Below are 10,789 nucleotides of genomic sequence, written 5' to 3'. Positions count from 1 at the left end.
AGTTCCAGCAGACATGGAGAAGTGAACTTGGCAGTATGACCTCATGTGACATCTATATTGAGTTTAAACAAGAGTTTAAGTTAGAAAAGTATTTATTGTGTTCAAATCAAAAGTATAGACAGGTCATCTGCCACTTCAGAGTAAACAATACAAGAATACCAAAAGTTATTAGAAGGTATAAAGACTCGATAGAAGTCAGAGGTTATGTGATCTATGCAAAGAGCCAGATTGGTGATGAGTTCCATGTTTTGTTTGAATGCAAGAACACATGTATTGTATATCTAAGAGAAAAATACCTCCCTAAATACTATGTTCGTCGCCCATCTATGTTTAAACTAATTTTGTTATTACAGTCGGATAAAAGAAAAGTTATTTATAAACTAGGTGCTTTTCTGAAACGTGTTCTTCCTCTGTTTAAGTGAGTAAGTTTCTGCTCTGTCCTGGTCAGAGATGTATGTACAAAGTATAGTACAGCCCCACTGCCTCTTGCTGTGTCTGAGTATTTGTACTGTTTTATTGTTTGTGCTCCATACCACTTACGTGGTCGTGAGAAAATAAAGTAAAGTAAAGAACTCTAATAGCGCTTTTCCACTACACAGTAACGGCTCGGCTCGGTTAGCGGTAGCCGCCGCGTCGCCTCTCTCTTTTTTCGATCCTCTCATCAGCTCCAAACTCACTCGTCTGCACCTCGATCACGGACCACAGTGCAGTTTTCTACACAGCATCATTTAACTGACATGAAAGAACAACAACAGTCTCAGCTCAGATCAGTGTTGTATCAGCGCTGTTGTTGGTGTGTTTTTACATTTAGCGGGATTGATTCTCATATCGGAAGTCGCGCTCCGACTCTTCCAGCAGTGACGACGCTCTGGCCAATCAGTGGGAAGCACTCAGCTGATGTCACGTTAAGTATCGCTTTGGCTCGCTTGGAACCAACCAGGACTGAGGCGTTACCAAAGAAGTACCAGGTACCAGGTACTAGTGGTACTAGTGGTACAAGTAGAGCCGTGCTGTGCCACGCTAGTGGAAAAGAGCCATAACTGTGCGTTCACACCATAAACAGAAAACAAAGAAAAACACGCACTCTCCAACAAAACTCTCAGGAACAAACTAAAGAGGTGCACGGCCAAAAGATCAACTTAAAGAAACAGAAGAAAGGCCAGCAGCACTCATGTCCTTCTCATTGTCCTTTATTGCATACTGCGTCGGCGCTTAACATACACAGACCGGTTTCAACAACGTCTTCCTCAGACACTGAGGAAGACGTTGTTGAAACCGTCAAAGTCACTGTTCTGCTTGACACGTTTCTTTCCACAAAAAGCTCGTTTTCTCAGTGTTTTGGTCAAAAACTGGTGTTTTTGACGAAACCAGCCTATGTTCTACTGCTGTTTACAAAAGAACGGAAAAAGGTAGAAACAAACTTTTTTTCCCTATTGAACGAAGAGAGTCTACTCTTTCTCTTCGTAGTTTTGGTGTTTACATAGTCATAGGGCAAATGCTCTAAAACGGCTGGCAGTATGGGGCTCTCTGCTCCGAAAATGGCTGGCAGCCAATGAGTTAAAGGCAAACCCCCCCCCCCCAAAAAAAATCTTTAAAAAAGCAGCAGGAGCTTTATAGGCAGCTGTTCATTGAACGCTGCCTTCGAAGGGCGTCCGGTGTGTGGCATGCTATGAGCGTCCAGAGCGTCAGTTGGAAGTTGAGAGAAGCTCAACTTTATCTATGAGTGTCGCCGCCGAGGCAGCAGCCAGTTGCAGCCAGTTGCAGCCCAGGCTTCTCACAGCGGGAGAAAGCGAGAGAGCTTAAATGGACACATCTGAAAGTCTCGCCCTTTGGCCGCCTCCTGGAAGATCCTGCTAGAGCGTCCGCAGGCGCTCAGGACGCTTTTGGTGTGAACGCACAGTAAGCAGAGCAAGAAGCTGGATCAGAGATGATGTTCTGAAGCAAAACAAAAGACTAAGGGCTGGATTTACTAAAGGTTTGCGTGTATTAAAACGTGTGCAAACGTGATTGCACGCGCAAACACATGTGGAACCTGATCTACTAACCGGACGCACCGAGGATTGCGTCCCTCACACGGGCAGAATAGTACATGCGATCCATTTAGCGTGTTTGCCTTGATGAATATGTAAATCTGGGCGTTTCAGCCAGAACGTGCAGAATACTGGGAGGAGTAGATGCAAATAGATTTATTTATCACGTGCAATGTGATTTACCAAACCAGGAAGAGATTGCGGTGGCTGTTTTTGCGTCTTTATTTACCACGTCTGGATCATGGGGGGGCACACACACACACACACACACATATTACAGGTGTGTGATTGTGGCTGCAGCGGCTGCCTGTTCGTCACTATATGACGAGTTGGGCCCTGTAGCGTTTTGTGTTTATTTATCTAAACAGAGCGCGAGAGAGATGAACACACATGCTGTCATTGTAGCATCGGATCAAATGTCATTCTGTCCCTTCGTCCGTGCAGCTCTCTGTCCACTCTCTCCATGGCGGAAACGATTACCACGCGCAAAATCCTCATTTACATATTGTGGTTTGCACGTGTTTTCATTTAGCGGGTTACTCTTAGTAGGTCACCTGTTTTGCGTGCACTAACCAAACACGCAATATTTTAGCGGGTGCAAACAATTTAGCGCCCGTTATCTGGGACCTTAGTAAATCCGGCCCTAAACGTTGCACTTCCAGGGCACCGTGTGGAGCAGCTGAGCAGGCGCTCCATATGCAGCGGCTACAGTCCTCGCTGCAGTCAGCCCTGGCTCGAATCCCGAGTCGGGCGGCCCTTTACTGCATGTCATTCCCCCTCTCTCTGCCTCCTCGTTTCCTGTCTGTCTCAACTATAGGCCTACTGTCAAATAAAAGGCAAAAAAATAGACTTAAAAAAACCATGTTACTGTTGCACATGGCGATGCTCCAACGACATTTATCGTGCAGCTCTAACACGATAAGACAAAACATTATGACATCATCCTAATGGAGAATGAAGTGCCTCAGGGTGTCAGCACCTCGGGGAGAAATAAGGTGACTATAATAAAACATAAAGAGTGACTCAACTGACTTGTGGTAAAAAAAAATATATAATAATACCTCTGTCCCAAAAGGTTGAGCTGCTCCTTCCCCCAGGTGAACCAAATAAAAGAGGGGAAGTCCCTGTGTGATGCAGATCTCCTCCGACAGCAGCAGTAAACCACTTCACCCACATCTGAGTAATGGGATACAGCTTTTCATCTCTATAAAACGTCCTGCCATCAAATGAATGTTTAATCTTTTCTGTGGAACCTGAGGAGGATTTAGATGGAGTAAAAAGAGTCAAACGTCTCTGCTGCTGCAGCCCAACACACACACACACACACACACACACACACAGAGTCAGTTTCATCATTGGAGGTGAATAAACCGTGAATCTGACAGCGGTGAAAAGTCTCAAAAGATTAACACCAAAAAAAAAAGAAGAAAAGGTCTCTGGGGAGAGATCGAGGCCTTGGCGCCGTCGAGCGTGATTAATCACGGCTGACGTGATAGGTGGACTAACACTTGGCACCGGAGCGACAGGAGGAGTGGAGGCCACAGCTCATTCACCTGCATTGTCCACTTCTTTTACCGTTTTGCTGCAAAACAAAGCGGCCCCCCACACCGGAGACCCTGAATACTGATGAGCTCCATCCATCACCTCAGACAAACAGCAGCGAACAGGAAGGTCCTGCACCTCCGAGCTCCCTGAGCCCCACAGACCCACAGACCCAGAGTTCAGTGCTGCTGCTCCGTGTGAGCCGAGCCGCCGTGTTTAGCCAGGGCCGTTGTCTAGGGGAGAAAGGTGATGATAACTCTAGGGGCCCAGCGCCCAGTGGGGCCCATAAAAAACCCCAGTAGTCTAATCTTTGTATGACTGATTTATTCTGCGTAAGACCCTGACTAATACTCATAGTACACTGTAAAAACTCAACATCTTTCCAAGAATATTTGTCTTATTTCTTGTCCAAATGTCTCATTTCAAGTCAAAACTAATCTCTTTCCACTTAAAATAAGACTCATTACCTAAAAATTAACTTGTTTTTAGATCATTTTCACTTAAATTCACAATAAATAGAAAAATCTGCCAGTGAAAGTAAGTTTTTTGTGCTTGTAATAAGGAAGAAAAACTTGCTCCACTATCAGATTTTTTCTACTTATTCCAAGTGAAAATATGCTTGAAAGAAGTAAAAAGTGTCTAAAAACAAGCTACTTTTAATATGATGTGTCTTATTTTAAGTAGAATGAGATTTGTTTTGACTAGAAATGACATTTTGACTAGAAATAAGACAAATATTCTTGCTCAGATACTTGAGTTTTTGCAGTGTAATGCTGCATTAGCATCAAAACAAAGAAGGCTAAATAAAAAACGATAATACATACGTAGTCTAAGAAAAAAAAAGGAAAAGTTAGGGGGAGGGGCCCACTTTAGTATTCTTTAAGGGGGCCCAGAATTCCTAGCAACGGCCCTGTGTTTAGCCATTCACAGCACATCGCAACTGAGCAGGATAATGAGGCTGCAGCGATGGGTTTTTTTTTTTGCTCCAGAGCTCCAACAATCATTATGCAGAAACTGTCAATGTTCATCTCACTAATCTGCACGACTTCTAACTCCCAGTGCGACCCACAGAGCGGGAGGGTATAAGCTCGGTGTTTGTGTGTGTGTACAGTAGCAACACAACGCAGCTGCCTTAACAAGCTGCTGGTGTCAACTTTCAGTTCAGGCTTCATTAAGAGAGATTTACCCCACGTTCCATTTCATCTCTTCTCAGAAATATTCTCACTATCAGTTCATCTGTTCACTGTTTTTATTGTCTTTTTTTTTATTATTATTTTGGGCTGTAAAATGTTGGAAAAGAGGACAAGGTGATGTCTTCCTAACTTCTGCCCTGCAGTCAATCTGTAGATGTTCATGCACTATGATATAACTGTCTTGTTTCCAAAACTGGAAATAATGAATCTTTGACATTTTGCTCTGGAGAAAATTAAATCAAAGCTATAGTTTAACGTGTTGTTATACGTGAAATGGTCCTTTTATCCTGAGAGTGATCAATACATTATGTTTTCAGAAAAAGGAGCAAAAATAATCAGACCTCTGTAGCAGCTGCAGGACTGACAAAACTCTGACCAATCCATGCTTTTCGCTCCAAAAGCAAAAACCAATTAGATGCCTTCATTCAGAGTCTTCACCTCCGTCCGTGGAAAAGCCACACTCCAGTCTGGTGGATGGGAATGTAGCTCTGCTAATGCACTTGGGTGTCTTCACCTACGTCCTCAGAAAGGTGTAGGCGTGGCTTCAGAGAGCAGTCTGAGAAAGGGGGCTGGGACTTGGACCTGTATTTTCAAAATGTGACCTGATAGAAGCGTTTTTCCAGAATCTCCAACCCTAGGCCTGCCTTTCATTCAAATAAAACTTATGTTCAACGTCTTAGATTCTGTGTAACGTCCTAGTCACACCAGCATGTGACCATGAAGGGCTCCAGCCTGCAGGATGAAGGCTCTGTGTGATGGTCGGTGACGTAGAGACAGAAGCTGGCGAGCTAACTGCTACCACAGTGACCTGTCAGTTATATCATAATCATAGTCAGCTGTTTAAATGCACATTTTGAATTTGCGACTCAAAAAACGGAAACTCAACACTCAGCATCAACTCTCAAATGTGTATCACATTTTTTTGCCGCAAGGAGGAGGTCGAAGAATTTTCTGTATCGACTAGGGGTGTAACGGTGTATGTATTCGTCCCGTGCTGTCACGGTACGGGGGTCACGGTTCGGTGCACACAGTCACACGACGAATACGTCTGAATGAATATAAAAAAAAAAAATTAAAAAAGTCGAGTCCTCACTCCAATCTAGGTGGCGGCAAGTTTTTTTTCCCTCTAGAATGAATGAATGGCATGATAACACTCCTAATGCACTTGTTTAATTTTATATTCTTTTTTTACTTTTTTAACACAAGACAGATTTTAGTTTTACATTCAATAGTGTCTGTTGTGCCGAAACCGTACCGAACCGTGACCCCTGAACCGAGGTACGTACCGAACCGTGACTTTTGTGTACCGTTACACCCCTAGTATCGACACAGATGAATGTGCTTTAGTGCTATGGAAATGGATAAGTGAACAGGTTATGTGTGCAAATGATGACGGTGATGGCGCTGGTAACTGTTTTCCTTCTCCGTTGTTTCTGAACTGCTCCCAACACGGCCAAGTCAAGCAGACGTGGCTGTTGTTCTAACTCTTCCAAGACGAAATATCTGGAATATTTTGCCGCCGGCATTCCCGTTTGTTAACCTCTTTGTCGTCATGCTTATGACGTCTTCTTTCTACTGCAGATTGGCGGCTGACTCGAGAATCACTGTGTAACTATAGTGGATGGAAGCGGCGCATGAGGTCTGTCCGATTTCCAATTTCTCTGACATAAGTAAACCTAACCAGCGAATCCCAAACCTAAACCTAAACCTAACCCTCTAGAATAAGTCGGATTAATGGGTATAGTCAGAGAAATGGGCGGTCAGACTTTTGGGCGGTCGGGCTGACGTATTCTCCCCGATTGAACCGCGTACAGATGTTCATTTCCTTTTGCTGCATTAATAAAAACTCAGCTTAGGATTTGTGATACAAATTGGGTGGAACCTGACGACAGTTGGTCTTCAAAACTTATTCTGTCTCGAGGGCCGTTCACTCCCCGTGATGTTTTCATAATTTCCGTCTTAAAGTCCAACAGAAGGAGGTTCTTTGCTGCAGGTTTTCCAGAGGCCGTACAAACAAAAACGTAACAGAAGGAAGGCAAAGGGAGAAAATATAATGTTCTACTGCTTTAACAAGAGAGCAGGAGAGTCTAGTGTCATTTGACCGTCTCTATGTTTTATCATGTATTATATAAATGAGAATTACTCTGGACCCACTCCCATGACTTCTCTTCATACGCCGGCGCCGTCCCTACAGACTCTTGTCTCGTGGGCAGATGATGACATTTGTGAAGGCACATTAAAAATGTCCTGTTCGGTTTCTATTCGCCACAAAAAAAAACACAATGTCCCTCATGTCGTACATATCCAGAACATCTAGTTCAGCTAATTAAATGAAAGACAGAGTTGATGCAGAGAGAACGACCTTGGTTAAGAACCTGAGACAACAACAGCTTTGAAGATCCACGACACCAAAGATCACTGTTGTTCTCCTTTCTGTTTTTTTTTTTCTTTTTATGTGTACACTAAATAGGATTTATATTCTGGCCGTGACAGATGCAACAAGCTGATTAAAACTGCTGAATTATTCATCAGGAGCCAGTATCTGTTCTAAAGCTGCCTGTGGCCCGACTTGTTAATTGATTAATTGAAATGCAGAGCAGTGTACTGTGCTAACTAATACCCTGAAGGTAAGGACATGGCAGGAGCTCTCCTCCCCTGGTTTACTTGCTGCTGTTTTGACACATAATTAATAGCACAGGATGAGAGGATTGGATCAGCAGCATATGGCACCAACCAGCCACAATACAGCAGCACTGCAGCTTCACGCATTTACTCTGGATATTTAAGATGACAACAGAGGAAAGACTCAACATATTACAAAGTGTTGCTGTGTGAACATCCAGGTTAGGGTGAGGGCAAAAAACAAACAGCAAGGACATTATAGTCACTAGCCAAACCAAACACTTTGCTCTCCGCACATGATACAACATGTTGAGTTCACAGTTATCTCCACTTATTAAAAACAGGCCACAGGACCTCAAATATACAAGAACACTTCACCATGCAGAGAAAACTACTGACTTCATATGTATTCATTTACTGTTGCCCATAAAGTTGGTTCCTCTTCTCATGAAATTATGCGACAGTGTGATTTATTCATAAAAGATAAAGTGTATATTATCAAAACAACAATTAACTTTTATTATGAGAATAACAAGCAATACAGTAGCTATGTGGCTGAAAACTAAATTATTCAAACTTAATGGGCAATAGTGTATGTAGGCCTGAAAAGTAATAATCATGATGATTTGAACATTTAATTCCACAATGGTATGATCATTTTACAAATATGATATTTGAGTAATAATTTAAATGAAAACTATATGAAAGTATAGTCGTATTGAAAAGACCTTTGTCCATTCTACATGGAACAACTTTAGAGAGGAAATGACAAATGATCAAATGTAAATTACAGCTAAACACAACAACAAATGCATTTCCTGAAGGAAATACATGTGAATGCTGAAAGCAGCTGAACGCCATTGCACAAAGAATGCAAGCAGAGATGCGACATGACAGAGGCAGGAATCGAACACATGACCTCTTGGTCTGCAAAGCTTTACTCTGCCACTAGGCCACAGAGAGCACACAGTTTCACAAGTATACTGTGATAAATCAAAGCTGTTTGAATGCTAGCTGAAAGTATTTTGAACTTTTTACAAGTTGAATGGAGTGTGTAGCTTGAAGTATGTTAAAGTAGTCGAATTTGACATGTAACAAATAACAAATATGTCCAAGGGAGCAATCGAACCCACAACTTCCTGAAGTTCAGACTGATGCTACAGAGCTCACATAACATGCAGAGTTTCTCACTGCCATGAATTAAAGACTGTGGAATGATAGCTGAATGGTAGAAACTTGTGTGTGTGTGTGTGTGTGTGTGTGTGTGTGTGTGTGTGTGTGTGTGTGTGTGTATGTTGAATCAAATTTATCCCAGTTTGGGGGAATTATTCACTAACAAAGTCGTTGAGGGAAGATTCAAACCCTGATCTCTTCTGATTGGCTGACACCAACCTAAAGTCTGAGAGAGGAGATGGAAAACTACAGAGGTGTTTATCTGGTTCTTAAAAACCACAAATATACTGTATCTTCTACTTATGGATCAACTCTGCCCAAAATAACCCTAATGTGTTGCCCAACTTTTTAACAGTGCAATTAAGATGGAATGACTGATGAAAATGGTCATTTATTTGCAGCAGACACCTTGTTCTCTCAAGACAAAGGGTGAATTCCAGTTCCCCCCTTAGCCCTCGGCCCTAACCCTTCGTTTTGCGCGTTCACGTGAAGTGGTTGTGTCCCAATTCTGGTTCAGACGAGGGTTAGGGGGAAGTGGTCTGGCTATCTGGCCCCTGAAACAGAGATTTTTCAGGGGCACACTACGGACCGAGGGCTATGACAAGTTTCCCAGAATGCATCTCGCGGCAACCGGCAGCTGTTTTATTTCTCACTGTAGCGCTGTTATTACGTCATTTTGTTAAGTTTTAATATGTTTTCATGCGAGAAAGTAGCTGTTTAGATCCCCAATGTGCGGTGGGTTTATCCACATGAGGCTGTTTAGACGTTTGCTCCGATGTTTTTGGGAGAAGTGAAGCTCCACGTTGGAGCAGATCAACGGCTCGTCACAGAGACACCACCCCGTCCGCTAATTAACTTACCCGCAGGTTTTTAAAGGTTTACCGCCAGGTAGTTACATTCTTTTTAGGAGATAAATGTTGGTCTCATTGATGAAATGTAACAATTGTCGCATTAATTTGTTTGAATTAAAAGTGAAGCTTCATGTGTTTTGGACACAGGAGCAGCACTGCTTGGGGGCTCTGGAGCCTACATAAAGAAATCACCACATTTACATCAATAAATAAATGTTTTACAATGAACCGATCAGTCTTCATTAAATTTTATTTTATTTTATTAAGTTAACGTGGTTTTGAATAGAGGATTTGTGGCAAAAGCTCGTCACATCTGCTTATATGAAAGCAGCAGAGACGACTGATGACGTATGTGATTGTTGAAGTGGTGTCCCAATTCATAGGGGTTGACTTTCAACCCTGCCCCTTGTAGCTCCGTTTCAAGGGCAAGGGTTAAGGGCTAGGTGTAGGGGTAGGGGTAGGGGTAGGGATGAAAAATTGGGCAAAAGTCTAATGACAGCTTTTTCCATTTCACTGTCAATGAGGCCTTTAGATATCGGATTCAACAAAAGCACATTAATGCCTGTACAGAGTGAACAACCCATACAAACAGCGTTCAGCGTTAACACCAGTGTACCGCACCAGAACAATCATCCTTCACACCGAGCGGCGATGTGGGTGGCTGAGTGGGAGACAGACATCAACCAAATGAAGTGATCACAACAGCGACGAGGCCTCATCATCATCATCATCATGGCAGCATTTAAAATCTCTTCATCTTTAAACTGCCAGGTTTAACTCACATAAACACAGACTGAGCTGAAACAAGCTGCTGAGGAACCAGATCAGCTCTTCAAACAGAAAAACATCCAGCGTGAGTCAGTGAAGAGAAGGAAAGACAAGACGCTGTGGAGAATTTAGAGGGAACGCTTCAGGCAACTTCACTCACACTGACGGCTTCTGGAGATAAGAATCTAAATATCTACTAATCCTGCAGCGCTAAGTAAATGATGTGAATATATTACATCCTAACTGGAAGAAGAAGAAAAAAAAATCAACACATGTCCGTACAAGAAATGGTAATTTGTCTCTGTCATTCAGGCTAAAAAATAAATAAATAAATAAAAAAGTACAGAGATATTCAAATCTTCCAGACAGCTGAGCAAAATTAATTTATAAAAAAAAAAAGGGGGAGCATTAAATCTTAGAGGGAAAATAAAACTGCAATGATTCAGTTGAGAGAGTTATAGCGCAGAGAACATGGTGTAATTCGAGTGTATTATTTCTGCAGCACAGTCCATTAATCCCAAGTGTTTTTTTTTTCTTCTTGTACCAGGAGAATAGTTCAATCGTGGAAATTCACTGGTGTTGGTATCAACTACTGAAACTCTGGTATGGT

This window comes from Trachurus japonicus, chromosome 17 (assembly GCF_045865225.1).
Source record: "Trachurus japonicus isolate A0001 chromosome 17, Traja_1.0".
In the NCBI taxonomy this organism is placed as follows: Eukaryota; Metazoa; Chordata; class Actinopteri; order Carangiformes; family Carangidae; genus Trachurus; species Trachurus japonicus.
The sequence above is the reverse complement of the archived record's forward strand: the minus strand, read 5'-3'. Positions refer to the sequence as shown.